Here is a 17,167-nt window from a genome sequence, read left to right as displayed (position 1 = left end):
CACACACACACACACACACACACACACACACACACACACACACACACACACACAGGTTTGTTTTTGTTAATTGTGGGGACATTCCATAGGCGTAATGGTTTTTATATTGTACAAACTGTATTTTCTATCGCCCTACACCATCCTACACCTAAACCTACCCCTTACAGGAAACTTTGTTCATTTTTACTTTCTCAAAAAAAACTCACTCTGTATGATTTATAACTGTTTTGAAAAATGGGGACATGAGGTAATGTCACCTTCTCCTTGTAATACCTATGTCATACCCATGTCATTATACAAATTTGTGTCCTCATATGTCACAAAAATGTACAAACACACACACACACACACACTTGGGTCATTTGTCATTTAAAAAAATAAAAATGTTCTTAATTTTTTTAGAATTCAGTTAAGTTTGATTACTGATCAGACTAAAATCGATAAATTATAACACATTTAATTAGCAATTTGAAAAAAAAGAAAAAGTAAATGTAATGTATTGAATTTTTCAACAGGGTGGGAAAATCACTGATAAAATTAGATTTGACCATTGAATTACTTATTTAAAGTCCACTTTTTAACAATAAATGCTAACAATGGCAACAAAAAAAAAAGGTTAGGAATTTTTATTAATAATTACTCATTTTGTTTAACTTTTTACACACTTGTTGTTAGACCTTGCACTTATTATTATATATAAATAAATAAATATGAATGTCATAAATAGTGAAGGGGACAAGGTATTCCTGGAGCTTGACAAATATAAACAATAAAATATGTGCAAAACATTACAGAGTCAAACCATATCAAAATTGAATAAACTATTGAAACTGAGTTTTTGACTATTTTAAAACTTTTTAATGACTGAAACATCAAGCCACATGTTTATTGTCATATTTTGAGAGTGACCCATTTGCAGGCAACATATACAGTATGTTTGCAAATATTTCATTATATTATAAAAAAGCATAACATTTTTAGTTGTTGTTTTTTACATAACCTCTCAGAAAAATCACCAAAAAGGGTACATGTGCCTCTGTGAAGTACCTCATTTTACCTCATATTACTACCGTAAGGGTACATACACATTTTAGGGGTTAATAAGGTAAAAAAAAATGTACCTTTTATGGGTACTTCTCCAGTAACAAGCTGTTGTACCCCTAAAGGTACAATTTTTACACACTTGTTTCTGACAGTGCAGATGAAGGACCTGTGGCTGTATGCTCAGCTGAATTTGAGTTTTCCTTACATCCTTGTAATCTCCATTGAAATTAATGGATTAGCAGTTTTTTTTTTCATGTTAGCATACCTGCAGGCCGCTCCGTGTCCCGGTATGATTTCACACTGTCCTCCGTTCAGGCAGTATTCAGGCTGTAGGTCACAGATGCTGGTGCATGGATTGCCGTCCACCGTGCTGTAGCCCGGGTCGCACAGACACTCAGGCTCTGAGGTTAACGTGTTCACCACGCAGTGGGAGAACTCGTTACATGCCATAAACATACATGGATCGGCGTGATCAGCTGGATTGGACAATGAGAACTAATTGGCTTTGAATACTTGTGGCCAGACACACAAAGATGCTTAAAGACTTAATACAGGTGTGGTTATCCCTTTAGGTTAATGTGGATGCTTTTGTTTACTGTTCTGCCCCGTTCACATTGACAGCGTTTATAATGCTGGAAGTCGCTGGTAGGGCTCTCTACTTCTGAATGTTATTGGTGGACTTTGTAGATTTCAATAACATTCGAAAATCTCATTACAAATGAGTGAGAGTTTAGTTTGACAAGGAGTCAGTCTTGTTGCTAATAATTAACATGTGGGCAGATGAAATCGAATGACTCTTCATCGCTTTTTCACTGTAAATCACAGTCAGCGTGAACAGAACTTTCTTAACCCTCATAACGCATTCAGGTCTGTTTTGGCCTAGAAGAGATACATCATTTTTTTTTTTTTCAGATTTCTTTATAATTTCTTTTTAAGAGATATAACAATTAAAAAATAAATAAATGTTACATGTTGTGTGTTTGGGTCATTTTGGGCCCAGATATGTATGTAGTACCATTTGGTGTTAAATTAAATTTTCTATAAAATTATATTAGTGTCAAAAAACTTTTGTAGAGCATATTTCGCCTGTTCTCACACAAGTTCTGAGAGTGTATTTTGATGATAAACATGAATATGTACACCTATTTAGAATCATTGTAGCATGAATAATTGTTGACCTTTTCATCTGAAAGTTAAAGTTTATGCAATGTATTTTATTATTTAGTTTCTTTTAATATTTATGTTGTTTTGTTAGAAATAAATATGTAGGTTTCATAATTCTGGACTGTTTTTTGAGCAGTCATGAGTAATAAAGTCAAAGGAATGCAATTAAATTCTATTCATTCCATTGGGGTTAAATACAGATAATTCTCAGATTATACATTTTTATAAAATTCATACAATGATATATTCAAATAAGATTTCTCATCATATATATTGCATCATAGTTTTTGGGGTGCTTTATGTGCAATTTTAAATATTAAAGAGAGGTTGCTGATCATACAATATGGTTTTAGTTGAAAAATATGAAGTTGCGACTGTTATATAAAACACCAATTCTTTGGGTCCAAATGGACCCTGAATGTGGAAAATGTATACAGATTTTAAATGCATTATGAAGGTTAAAGGGATACTTCACTCAAATATGAAAATTCTGTTATCATTTACTCACCCTCATGTCCTTCTAAACCTGTATTTTTAGTTTTTTTCAGCAGAACACACACACACACACAAATATTTTAAGAACATTTGGACCCCATTGACTTCCACCGTATGAATGAGACTTTTTTTTTCTTCTTTTTAAATATCTTCATTGCGATCCACAGAAGAAAGAAAGTCATGCAGGTTTGGAACAACATGATGGTAAGTGAATAATGACAGAAGTTTATTTTTGGGCAAACATTTCTTTTAATAAGGAACTATCTGATTTCTCCTTTCGACACGTGCTTACCTGCTTCCACATCCACTGATTGGGAGTCGATTTCCAAGTCCAGTCTCTTAGATGCCGCATTGCAGAAATCCTCAAGCACACACTGCACAGTCTCCGTAACATTGTATGGAACCGGTTTGGCTAATTTCATCTTGCTGTTTACCACCACACTGCCGTTCTTGAAGTTCAGAATCTCCAGCTCCTTAAATCCAGTCAGGTTGGACTGTAGATACGGCAGGAGCTGTGGGAAAGCAGAGATAAAAGTGAAATGAGAGCGTTGCATCTGCTCTTTCATCATTGCTGACTAGTGCAGACTGGTTAATTGTGCATGAATGTAACGCAGCTCAGATACGAAACTTTTGGGATTGTCAATTCTGAAGCAATTCTCCTCAATTGCTAGAAACTGAACGATTTTGGCCAGTGTTTGTCTGTCATCCTATTCCAATATATGCAAAACCTTCTCAGTGTTCATTTCATTCTGCATGAGGAGGGCCAGTTAGAGATAAAGACGGTTGTTCAGGAGAAATAGGGCGTAGCAGCTCAGTCATTCATCTCGGCTCAAGATTTCAAGAGCTTGATTGCACCAGTCACACAAAAGCTGGAAGACTTGAGGATATGATATATTCGCATAAGAGTCACAGAGATTATTAGCGTCTCGAAAATCTCTCAAATTAGAAACTTACAATTTTTGTTTAATGTAATGAATTAAACTGAAAATAGTTGTAATCATTTAATAATAAATCGAAAATCAGGAATTAACATTTGAAATATGAAAGTCAAAAAAAATAATCTTTTTTTTTTTTTAATTGTAATTAAAATGAAGATGTATTCAAAATACATTTAATATAATATTTGTATTGTTAATATATTTTTAAATAATAAAATTATTTTAACTAATATTTTAAATTACCATTTTAGTTTAATCTAATTTAAATGTTATGTTTAATCTAATTTAAATGTGTAATTTAAAATGATATATATATATATATATATATATATATATCATATTTTAAATTACACATTTAAATTAGATTAATTTAGATTTGTAATTTAAATTATATATATTATTTTAAATGTTATCAATCATTTAATAGTGAATGGAGAGTGAACAAAAGGAGTAAAGACCATGTCTGTATAACAGGAGGTAACTAACAATTTTAAATATTGAATTAAAAATGTATTATTCAAAATATAATTCATATTTTAAATTATTTTAATGAATATTTTTAAATATAATGGATGAAAATATTAAATACAATTAATATTTTTAGATATTTTAAATCGAATTTATTGAAAATTTTTGTTTAATTTAATTAAAATTAAATTTTCATTTTAAAATATTAAATATTTGTAATCATTTAATAGTGCATGGAGAGTGAGAAGGAGCACAAACGGAGTGAAGGCCATGTCTGTATAATGGGAGGTAACTAACCATTTTAAATATTTAAATAAAAATGTATTATTCAAAATATAATTAATATTTTAAAGAATATTTTTTTAAATATAGCGGATGGATATATTAAATATACTTCCTATTTTAAATGTTAGCATTAACATTTTGACAATTTTTGTTTAATTCAAATTAAATGTTTATTTTAAAATATTAAATATTACTAATCGTTAAATAGTGAATGTAGAGTGAACATGAAGCATGAGAAGGAGCACAAAGGCCTGGCCTGTATGTTAAGTAAGCGCACGTCTGTATAACAGAAGGTAATCTGTATTTGGAGGTAGACCTGATCTGCCAGTCATGATCAACCTCTCACCTCTCGGCTAAGTGCCAGGGCAGAGCAGGTGTTATTCTTTCCCACAGGGCACGCTGTGGCTCAGAGCTCAGCCTCAATCAATGTTACTGTCTAGCTCATGCCAGTGTCGTGACCTTTGATTGCCGTCACAGGACAGAAGGAATCATCTAATATATACAGTAGCACTCATTTCCAAATAGGTTAATGAATGAATGATCACAGACAGCAGCATTGTAGTGTATCCCTATTCTTGGATACGGATTCCCACACTCATTCTAGCACGGTGCTTACACTTGTATCTACTGGTTCATAGGGATCTCTTTCAGTGCTGTTCTGTTCTATAATTGATTAATACTTAATAAAAATATATTTTTAAAAATGTTATCATATTTAAAAAAATAAAATAAAATCAATGCAAACCTAGTATAGGACTAAAATATTACAACCGTCTCTACAAAAGCTACCAAAACGTTGAATTATAAATGGGCAAAATTGATGTGTACGGTGGAAAAATCAATGTTTCTTTTGCAGAATTTGCAAGAACATAAATATCTTGAGGTTATCAGATTATCCTTTAAAAGCCCATTTATGAATCAATGAACTAATTTTATGACCATTTTACCCAGATACTTACCAGAGTAGCTTCTGAGCAGATTTTTGGTAGTTCATGTCATAATCCAAAAGTTCTCATAGCACTGGTGTTAGTCTGGTGATTTGGAACTACAACACAATACTAGTTTGGTCAACCACTTTATTGGAAATGGAGTTTTTGTGTCTTGGGATTTATACAAATAAAAAAAAATTTGAAAATAATATCTTAAAAAATAGAACATATACAGATGTATATTGCAAAAGAGCCCCCTATACCCCTATAAGAGCGGTTCAAGTAAATTATGAAGAATTATGAAGAAAAAGGAACAGTTAGGAATGGTCATTATTGTAGTCTTTAACACACATGAAAACCAGTCTGGACCAGTCTAGATTGAGTATTTTTATGTATCTTAAAAGAGATTGCATTCACCCTGACTCATTCACAAATAAGCCACAAAATCAGCTACAATATCTCTTTGAATTGCTTTTATTACAAAGAATTAATTGAGCTGTTAATTTCAAAATCAACAAAAGTGCTTTGTCATTGTTGTAACACTCTAATAAACAACAGCTGGAGACTGATTACATTCAAGGACATGTGTCTCACCCAAAAACAATTCAAAATCATTAGGCTGCCTAACCAACTAAAAGCAGATTTAGAGAAACAAAACTAGACAGCAAATTTTTTATTTATTATTGTGGCATGCTCTGTGTTTTTGGTCGTTTAATTCAACAAGATTGTGAAATTGGTTCCTCTGTGTTTTACACAAATAAGAAAAACAAGATTATTTACAGATATACAGTTTTAGCATTTGATATGAGCACATATTAATGTTAGTGCGCACTGAGATCCTGAGAAACCAAAATTTGCTCAGAGCAATAAGGCAACATTCACACTATCAAGAATAAAACAACTAACGAAAAAATGTTGCAGGTTGTAAGCGTTCAACTTTGGTTAATGCTGGTTAGAGAGCTCATTGATCAGCAGTTATTAAAGACAGTTTTTGATCAGTAAGATCAGAAGTGGGAAGTTGTTAGACAAAAGTGCAGAGTTTAGTGCCAAAAAGTGATTAATTATGCTTTTTCAAGTTTGGATATAGATGTACCGGTATTGAGGCTAATGTCTTCTGTTCTCTCTCAGTCACTTGACTAGAAGCCTCGGGGTTTGGCGAGTCACTTGGTTCAGAGAATTGCCTCTAGTTGAAAAAACATGATATTACAAAACATAATCTGAATAAAAACAACAACACTTAGTTGTGAAACTGTAATATGATTGCCCAAGAGGCGGTCTGAAAGTTTCATGTTTGTAGCACTCTTGTACACGTTGTATATGAGTGGTGCAGAGGGGAAGTGGAGTGTTTTTTTCTTGGATGAGTACTGGGTTTTTTGAAAGTTGAAGCATATAAGTTTTCTCTTGTATTAGGATTGTTCGGGGCAGGTTTTCTCTCCAGTGAGCGTGGAGTGACCGGAGAGCAGAAAATGAAAAAAAGGGAGTCAAGCTGGAACAGAGTGATTATGCATCACTTTGAACAGGGAGGAAAAATCGCTCCACTCATATGCAATTCAAGTTTATGTTGCATGGTGACATGTAAAGCTTGATGGTTTGGTTTATTCTGGAGCAATTTTTGCTGGCAGAGAAAAAAATATAACTAACTGGTGAAATTTTGTCTAAAAAATGGTACTAAATTTTTACTTCTTGTATATTGAACTGTTTTGATCATAGTTGTGATTACATGCAGCCTAACGTCTACGGTTGAACTATAGCCGAGCCGATATTCAGTACTACACCGCTCTTGCTCGTTTGAGATTGCTTAATTGTTTTGAAATGGCCATACAGGGTTTCATTCTGTGTTCTTCTGTCTAAATTGAAATGTAAGGTAAACAAAGTTCAGAGGAAAACATTTGAAGTGACAAAATAAGTATCCTTGTGCAAAATGTAGAGAAATGTAATTCACTTTTCTATCAGTCACCCAAACCCTTTATACAAAGACAATTTCTAACAACACTGTTCTCAGATGCCATCTGTCAAATCCCTGCAGACAAATGACACACTTTATCTATTAAGTTTTACCAGCATGCACTGTGATACAAATGAAAAAAAAGGAAAGCTAACAACAAATGGAGGATAGAAAGGCATGCAGCAAGATAAAGTCAAAGACAAAAGTGTATTTACCTACCAGTTCAAGAAACGTGTTCTCCAGTGATTTGTACTCGGGGGAACTCTTGTTGAAAAGATCCTCCGAAAACATCATATTAGTCACACGTAAACTAAAAAACACCACTAACTCTTTGGTCTGGTTAGAAGCCATCATTGAAGGAGTGGTAACGTAACCTAGAGGACGAGCCGAGGATTGTGGATTCTCGTCGACCTCTGAAGGGAATCCTCTCCCAGAGTCCAGAGTATCATCCTCCTCATCAGCCTGTTCAACATCTCTGTCAATATCTGTACTACCTTCATGTGGGGGAGGTGAAACTATCCAGAGAGTCTGTCCCTCTTCATCCAGGAAATTGTCCGGGGTCAGGTGTGAAATGAGGTCTTCTGTGGGCGTTAGCTCAGAGGAAATTGCTGCAGGGAGATTTGGTTCTGGAGTTGTAAGTCCAAGTGGGGGCACCTTTTGATGGAGTGTGTCTACGGTGGCACCGACAGATGGAGACTCTACATGGTCACTAAGGTCAATTGAAGTGGGCGACTCAACTGGACCTTTAGGGTATGAAGGAAGACCTTCGGTAGAGGTCTCTAAAGGTTCAGATGAGCCAATTGTGACATCTTCAAGAAATATAGCATCTTGTGCTCGTTCTGTAGGGGTTAGGGTTGTCAAGATTGATGATGTTGCCTCTGCAGAAGTGGCCTCTGGTGTTATATCAAAATTAATTTCAGGTTGAGTTGAAGAAAATGCTTTTGCTACTTCAAAAGACTCCAAGTCCAGTGGTGCAGCTGTGGCAACAATTTCATTTCCCACATCCTCTTTCACTTCCGACCACTTTGATAGGTAATCCACTGTAGTGGTTCTTGGCAAACCTTGAAAACAAAAAAATGGTTTCCGAGAGTGTCTTTGAAAATGCATCTAATGCGAAATTACAATTAATTCTTTCATTTTTGTAGGCTGCCTAACTGAAGTGTCTTAGTTTGGAAGCAAGTGCTCTTGTACACTACTCACTACTCACTACAAATATGAAAGATTTACCTTCGTTTGTTGAAGTGCCTTCAGTGGTTAGACTTGTCGTCTTTGAACCCTCAAGATGGGAGTTGTTCATTAGCTCAGTTGTTACTGGTTGCGTGGGAACGTGGGATGATATATCAGGAAAGTTCTGTATAGCACCTCTTTCTGTCCTATCAGGGCCCAGATCTCCAAAAGAGATGCCCATACTCCCAGAAGGTGCTATAATGTCCTCCGAGTCCACTTTTGTGGACCGTGTACTCATATCCCCAGGTAAAAACCTTGATTCTTTGCTGATTTCAGTACTGGATCTCGTGTTCTCCTCGCCTGCTGTTAAAGAGGGCGAATCAGGTAAGGTTAAATATTTGCAGTCTGTCTAGGGCTCTTATATTGATTGTATTGATTTTGTGTACCTGGTTCGAAAATAAGGGAAAGCACGTCCACAGGAAGTGATGTGTCCTCACTCAGTGCCTTCACCACCATGCCCTTTAGGACTCCCTCTATGCCATATTCATCAGTGGAGTCTGTGTCACCTATGGCCCGTGTCCCATCAGTCTCAAACACTACAGCATAGCTTGCTGCAGCACCTTCAGGGCTGACAGATGTTATGAAGGGAATTAATTGGTTTGCATGACGTTTGCCTGGACTTGTATTAACCTGATTGTCTGTCTTATCCCTCATGGTCTTTTTGGGGCTGAAGGACCCCAAGGCCATTTTAATACCTCAAAATCATACTTATCATTGGCCTGTCAGGTTAATACTTAATGACTTTTTCAAATCTTATGAGAATTGATTGGTGTACATATTGTAGAGATTCACTTTTGGCAGCTGTCTAATTGGAAGCTAAATAATATAGGTTTATTTTGAAATTCATTTTCACATGCACAGGATTTGTGATCTTTGGGAATGTAAAGCCATTGTTAAAAGTACATGAGGGTTAATTATTACAGTTTTCCCAAAAGCTACTATCATAAGATCATAAGGTAGTAAACAAGCATGTTGTGTTACACAGTCTACAGTACAAGAAAGCATAATGGTACAGTAATTGAAACACAGTTGTTCTGAACACAATTTGCCAAGTATTTCTTCAAATACTTACCCCAAGTTGCCCCTGTGATAGAATTACCCATCCAAAAATACAATTTTCAAGTTCAGTAAACTGTAATATCTTGGTGAATCCCACAGTTCCAGCATCAACTTACCGAAATCCCAGCACCAGAACCTCTTTAAACCCTGGAAGTTTGTCGAACACATGCAGCATCTGCAAAAGTGTAAATTAAAATATTTTAGACATATTTGTAATAACTTTATTTTAATAACTACATAATTAAACCAATTATGCACAGTTGGTTACATAACCTCATATTTTGGATTGTCCAACATGCTGACACGCTGTAAAATCATGTGCCACGGCTAATCTTATGCCGGCTTTTGTAGTTACCCAATTCTTGTTTGGCTTTCCTGTTTTTGATCTTTTACTGAAAGCTACTTTCAAACCTACTGTAGTAATTTGTTTTTTTTTTCTCCACTTTGAGATGTTCTCTAGAATGTTCCTAACACAAATGCATTTCATTACTTTTATTACAGTTATCACTCACTACCCCTTAAAAATTTATTTATTTTATCAGGTTTCATAACCATGTTCCTGCTTATATTGTCAATGTTCCTGCTTCAATATTGCACCTTCTGTGAGCTCAACATCATTACACAGGCTCAGGTGAGATGTAATTTGTCTGTTAGTAGCTTGAAGCAGCTTGATCTGTGTAAAATGGCACATGTTTAATAGTTGATTTCACCTAACCTTCTCATGAAGATTACGAGTAAAGTCTTCATATTGCGGGCTGCCTGGATCCCTCAGTAGTGCGGGGTCTACTATAGTCACACTGAACTCCACAATGTGCTCTACCAGCCTCTGAGGGACAACATCTGGTGCCCCAGTTTCCTATCAGATCAGAGAATAGTCAATTTGTTTGTTTCTAACTTCATTAGTATGTTAAGTGCATATTCTAAAAAGCACGAGTTAGTGGCCGTACACTGTCAGATTCCATGATGAAAAGCTCTGCAGGACTCTTTGAACCTGAAGCATAAAAAGCCATCAATCAGTCACATTTTTATAAGATCAACCAGTATTTCTTTCTCATTCGGATGGTGAGGACTTACATTTCTCGCCTGGTGCAGGTGTGAGAGCCCTAAAATTAATTGAAAACATGTCGAGAAGGGACGAATCAATCCGAGAATGATAAATGCAATAAAATTCATTGTCCCCGATAAAGGGGTTGACTGCATATAATGTTTGTGTGGCTCTAACACCCAAGCGTAATATGTCTGGGCACAGATCCCTCTTATTAAAGTGGATCAGGTCAGAGAGCAGTGTTTAGCTAGGCCACCAAATATGAACAAACTTTGTTTTTTAAAGGACAGGCTGAGATTTTCTCATCTCCCACTAGTCAGGTGACCTCATTCTAGATATTCTGAAGGGTTCGAGCCCAAAATGAAGACAAGTAACTCGCCATACCATGAATACTGAAACCAAGAAGCCCTTGAATTCAAGATCAACTTCGGGATTCTAACCTCTTCTGTTCATCTTGAGCTTTCACTCTCTGTAAATGATATAAACCTCTTTGAGAATTTACGAAAAAGCCTTTTTCAATTGAATAATATTGGCACATTTAGGCTGTATTGGCAAGACGAATGGACTAAATTGGCAACGGACACGAGCAGATACTCACACTGGCTACCATGTCAAGATGCTCCTGTGTGCTACTAAAATTTCGGGCCAGATCCTCCATGCAAAGTGAGTCTCTCTGACAGGCGTACACCCACTGCTGGTACTCCATGGTGTCAGGAGCTCTTGTCAAGAAAGATCCGGAAGACCTCCCACACAGCTTCTTGACAAACTGTTAAATATCATGGGAATTATTTAGAAAAGGCCATTAGAGAATTGAGAGAGGACTAACAGCAAAGACCTGATAAAACATGCCGGGACACTTAAAATTAATTATCTGCACCACTGACAGAGGTGTAACATACTTAATAGTGTTTAGCATGCAGTCATTTGCTGCCATTATCTCATTTTGCCAACACGGTTATTATGGACATTTAATTAAGAGTATCTCTTAACTGCATCTGACAGCTAAATGTGCTTCACCTTTAGCTTGTTTGTACCAGTAATTTAAAGTCATGCTTCATCTGCTTCAGTGTAAAAATGTTTTGTCAGGTAACACCAAAAAAGTGCCTCATGTGGAATTATCTAAATTAATTGGTTTTATTCAAGCCAAAAATATTATTTAATATGACCGATGACACTTCATCCCAAAATGACAATGTTGTCATCATTTACTCTCTCTCACGTCATTCCAAACCCGTTTGACTTCATGTGGACTAATTTTATTATCCTTTTTGAAGTTTTGAGAGTTTCTGTCCACATTCATTGTAACTGCATGGCAAACGTGACTAGCAAATTATTTATAATTTCAAGTTTTGTGTTCTACACAAGTCATACAGCAACGTAAGGGTCAGTAAATGATGACGGGATTTTAATGGTTTTCCCACTTTGTTTAGCTGCATTCACATTTATATTCAGGTCATTTTATACCATTCAAACGTTTGGGGTCAATAATATTTATTTATTTATTTAATGTTGTTGAACATTATTCTCTTATACTCATATTTATTGCATAACTCACTTTATTGTCACTTTTGATCAGTTTAAAGCCTCCTTGCTGAATAAAGTATTAATTTAATAAAAATACCTTTGAAAACATATTTATAAAGTTAAAAATTAGATTAGATATTGAAAACAAAATTTTTTATTTCCATATTTTTATTATTTTTTTATTATTATTTTTTTTTTTTGCCTTACCACATGTAGAAACATAGAAGATTCCATACTATAAGACTCAAAGAAAGTAAGCCTAAAAAAGTACACTACTTTTATCTATACTTGGCTCAGAGCCACTTCTTTTTTTTTGGCTTGGCATGATCCTTCATCTCTCAGAAGGCTTCGAATGATTGGGAAGCTAATTATGATTTATGAGGATCTGAGGTGTTATTGCCAAATTTGGCACTGATGCTCAAGGCTCCGTCCCTTGTGGTGTTTAGGGTAGATGTTGTCCTACCTCTTAGTTTGTAGTAGGCTTTATGGCTGGTGATGACCTCCACTATGCTCTCCTGTGGACAGACTTTCACCCCCGTATTAAACAGCGCTGATCTCTTTGCTCGATGCGCATCTAGAGAAAGTGAATCTCTGCCATCTGTCAACTGTTTCATTGGCAGTGGAGTCTCCAGGAAGTGCCTGTACTTCACATTTCTGATCCTGAGAATCAAGTCGTCAGCAGTGAGTTCTGCAAATGTCACAACAACAGCGTGTGTTAATTGTTTCAGAAGAGCAGGATCAACTTTACCTGAGAAAAGTAAGCCGATGGATCATATAATTACACTTCATGTAATTACTCTAGCTCAGAGACCATTTGAAACCCTTTAAGTCTATGATTAGTATGCTGAATGGACATTAATTGGATTAGGCCTAAGTCAAGCAGTCGGTTATAACACCATCCCGGCAGATGTTAAGCGCATTCACTAGATAAGAGTTAAAAAGGCCTCTGCTCTCCAGTTGTAGTAATCTTAATTGTGTTTGATTGAAATCACAGAATTTTTACATAAAGACCAAGCTGAAAAAGTCTTCAAGATTATTAAATTGAAAAAGTCCTGCTTCTAAATGTAGTCATTATATCGTTGTTTTCCATTTATTCAATATGTCATTCAATATTTTCATTTTCAGAATTTAACTCGATTTTATGTCAGCAATTAGGAAAGTTCAGCTGTTTTTTGTCCATATAATGACAGTCAATGGGGTCTAAAACAAAAAACAACAACAACAAAAAAATATTGAGACTTTTTTGTTTTAAAACATCTCCTTTAGTGATCCACAGAAGAAAGAAATTCATACATTTTTGGAACGACATGAAGGTCAGTAAATTATCATCAAATGTTTGTTTTTGCATGAACTAGCCCTTTAAATGATCAATTTTAGAGGTTAAATTTTACAGTTATGTGTTATTAAAAGTTCTTACTTGCCAGAGACCCTAACCCATTCTGACATCTAAGAGTATTTATACTCAAAGTGACCCACCTTCTGACCTGTTACATAATCGGTTGTGGCCAGAGATAGCTGTTAGAGTTAACCAGCACCTGCGGTCATTGACGTAATAGACTTACACCTGGTGTTTTACTGGTATTTACAGACTAGTGAAGTTCAGGATGAATTAGAATGACAGCAAATTTCACTTCATTAACTTCAGTTCATGTCATTGTCATAGTGAACATATGTACTGCAAAATTACAGCGATGCATTTAATTACCTACTTCAGTAATGAAGCATCAAGCAATTATACAGTTAATAGCTTATATCAAAGTACATCTGGATGTTTTTACGTCAAATGATAACAGTTCTGACTAGTTTAATAGCTTGGCTCTTCAGCGGTTATGGTGTAATCTTTATCGTTTCCTCTTAGTTGCAACACTCACAGATCCATTAAAAACAGACAAATTGTGTGTCCCCTCCACATAAGATCTGAGCCACTTCAAGACCTCTTGAGAAATTGAAAGATCATATTAGGTCTCTTTCAAATCAACCATAAAAGTAGGCTACAGGGCCTCCATTAAAATGGGCTAAATGTTTTCAAAATGGAGTACTGTGTGACCAGCTGGTAAACTTCAGAGAGCTTCTTAAAACATTAAGCCTGGCTCAGCAAGGGGGTCCCTCAGACTTCACCGGACCTCTGTTCACCACTTGCAGATTAGCTTAAGCTTAGTTAGTTGACAAGTAGTAGCATTAGCGATATAAGTGCAGCTACAGTGGAGGCTAAACACATACCTTTGTTTTTAATGTTCTACTGGTAACTTTTAAAGTCAAATGAGTAATCCTGCTTAACAGAATCTCATAAAACATGCAATCAGACCACATTAAGACAGGATTTCCTAGTACATGATTGTGTACATGCAGATTTTCTCTGCATAGCATAGCTAGTCATATGTTATATTGCGTTTTGGATGCTGATGTCCTTTGCTGACCAGGCTTATCCTCTGGTTAATTGCATAACCAGTAGCTACACCAGCACTTAAATGGCATAAAATAGCCTGGGCTTAAACAAATTTAGATACCAACAAAACAATTGCATTCAGTAGCTCACAATCTCAACTCAGACTCAGTGGAAAAAAACATGCCTGTGGCGACATTTCTTCAAAAAGATATTACGTGTCTCCTTCGCAACACTTTGAAAAGTGAAATGTCTAGTGGTTGCCATCAGTTTTATCCAAAAAAGATGAATGTGAATCTGGTAACATTTGATTACTTTGGTTGTTATATGTATTGCTGCAGTTCAAAAATGAAATGACACTAAACGGTTACTGCTTTATCACGTTTGAAAATAATGTACTGCATACACTAAACTGTACTCTAAACCTATCCAATAGTGTTAACAAAAGCAGATGCGAGATAAAAACACATTTGCTGATGCAACCTTTAGTTTTTTCTACAAGATTTCTATCATGACTCATGTTTTATGTCACTCATTGTGCTCCAAATCACAAGTGCAGTGCTGTACCAGGTGCGCTACCAAGCAAGTTTACTACAGTAGAAAAGTCATTCATATGGAACTGGTTATGTGATGCAACCATAAAAATGTAGTAGTTTGCAAATCATGAACTATGGTAAAAAGTGTTTTGTTATCATAGCCTAGTATTTTGCTAGGTACTGCGCAAAAATAAGTCTTGTAATCATAATATGTGTGAAAAAGGGTTAAAAGTGTGAGTTTTACTGTTAATTTCAATTGCAAGCTGCATTTAGAGTTAAAAAAAATGCTTTTCTAATGAGACTCTTTAGCAAATTCTACCAGTACCTGCATTATAATGGTAATGGACTCTGTTTTAATAGAGTGTGGTCAGTCATTTACTATAGATTCATGCAGACTACTATATGGCTATCAGTGTTGAATCTGTAACAATTACACCATTGTTGTAATTCTTCTCAAACCCTGGTGTCAAATCAGATTGGACCTTCAGTCTTAATTATTTTGATCACACACAAAAGACGCCCTGTTCTAGTGCCACATGTGGCCCTATTTAGAGATGTTTGCAGTGGAAGACGGTGAGCTGATCGCTCAGAGATACAGGGGTCCCAACAATGTGTTTCTAGGTCACAAAACATCTGACCACATCTGTTAATTAGCAAATGAGCAGATGTAGGGCCAGTGGTGCAATTTCTCAAAGATAAACCAGGGTGACTGATTTGATCATGTGTCCCGCTGCCGTCTATGAGCCCGCCGAGCACATGTGCAGACATGAGGGGCAGCAATGCTAATTGAGCTGTACTTCTGAAGCGATGAGCGAGGCCCCACAGCAAAGCTACAAGCCAGAAAAGATTAGCGTTCCACACTGCCACAAACAGAATGCCTTTTGTTTCTCTCTACTAATGAATGGAGCTTCTGAACGCTGTAACCAGAACTAGAGGCATTCAGAACTCGCATGAAATGTTAGCGAAACGTGCTTTTCCAGCATATTGTACCAAAAAGGAAGCGCTAATGGCGTGCTTGCCACAAAAATGTTATCAAATGATTTGTCATCAGGCTTTGTTTTGCATAAGAAAAATCTTTGGGTTTCTTTTATGTCCTCGCAAATTGGCTCCTAAAATATTTAAAAGCTCATTCGATCACCAAGGGCGGAAAGATGCTATTGTGTGAGGAATCGCACAGGCTGTAGTCGCTCTGAGGCGTTGTACGTTACCAGAAGTCCTGTTTTTGCTGAATTATAAGGCTTTGTTTAAATAAAACAGCATTAGAATGGCGTTCAAACGCCGGCTTACCTTTGATTCTAGTGGCTTGGAGGGTAAACAAGAACAGAATGAGGAATAATCCTGTTTTCAATTGCATGTTGCAGTAGATTATGTCCTTTTGGATGTAAAGTCACTCATTTGGAAAGAAACGGCAGTCCGTATTGACTTAACTCGCGTCTGAGTGTGAAAGAGTTAATTTCCATCGACTCTGTGTCCAGGCATCCATGGACGGGGCTGTTTGTGGGCACTACTATAGGTTGGGTGGTATTCCTGACAGATGGTGCAGATTCTTGGGCACACACTTGGTCTGAAGTGTGCGAGTGGTGTGGAAGATACTCTGCAGGGTGTAAGGGGAATGATGAGGTTAAAAACGCTGCCTCTTTTTCTGGATTAATCTGTTTACCTCTCTCTGACTCCTAATCCCCGTGGGCCCATGTGGTGAACTATCCTCATCCTGTTAGTAGCCTTCTGGGCCAGCATCTGCTGGCCTCCTTGCTTCGGTCACAAGCCACTCGACTTGCCTACTTGCTCTGTTTCCAGTCCGCCCGATGCCGTCTCTCTCAGTCTGGCCCACTCAACACAAGTTTCTCAGCCCTCTGCCAGCTTTTGTGACTGTCAAGCCAAAACGCTGTATTCTACTCCCCCTGTTTGGGACAGCAAGCTCTGCCCTTTCTCTGATCATGGGGCCAGATCTGTGTACTGAGCGTGTGTTGTCGTACCCTTGTGGTGCATGTTAGTCCCTAGGCCTACTGCTTGAGCTGGGAAGAGGATTACACACACCCTGCTTATTAAATTTCACAGCCATAAATAAGTCTCCGCAGCTCAAAATCCATTCAAGACCTTCCACGGTGCTGGACCGTGCACGTTG

General features: G+C 36.5%; 1 pseudogene; it reads right to left on the bottom strand.

Annotated features, from left to right (window-relative positions):
- Positions 1-16,881, bottom strand: part of LOC107679793 (interphotoreceptor matrix proteoglycan 1-like) — a 26,460-nt pseudogene extending 9,579 nt beyond the window's left edge.
- Between the last annotated feature and the right edge of the window lie 286 nt (positions 16,882-17,167).

Source organism: Sinocyclocheilus anshuiensis, unplaced genomic scaffold (genome assembly GCF_001515605.1).
Source record: "Sinocyclocheilus anshuiensis isolate Anshui unplaced genomic scaffold, SAMN03320099.WGS_v1.1 scaffold676, whole genome shotgun sequence".
Classification (NCBI taxonomy): Eukaryota; Metazoa; Chordata; class Actinopteri; order Cypriniformes; family Cyprinidae; genus Sinocyclocheilus; species Sinocyclocheilus anshuiensis.
The sequence above is the reverse complement of the archived record's forward strand: the minus strand, read 5'-3'. Positions and strand labels throughout refer to the sequence as shown.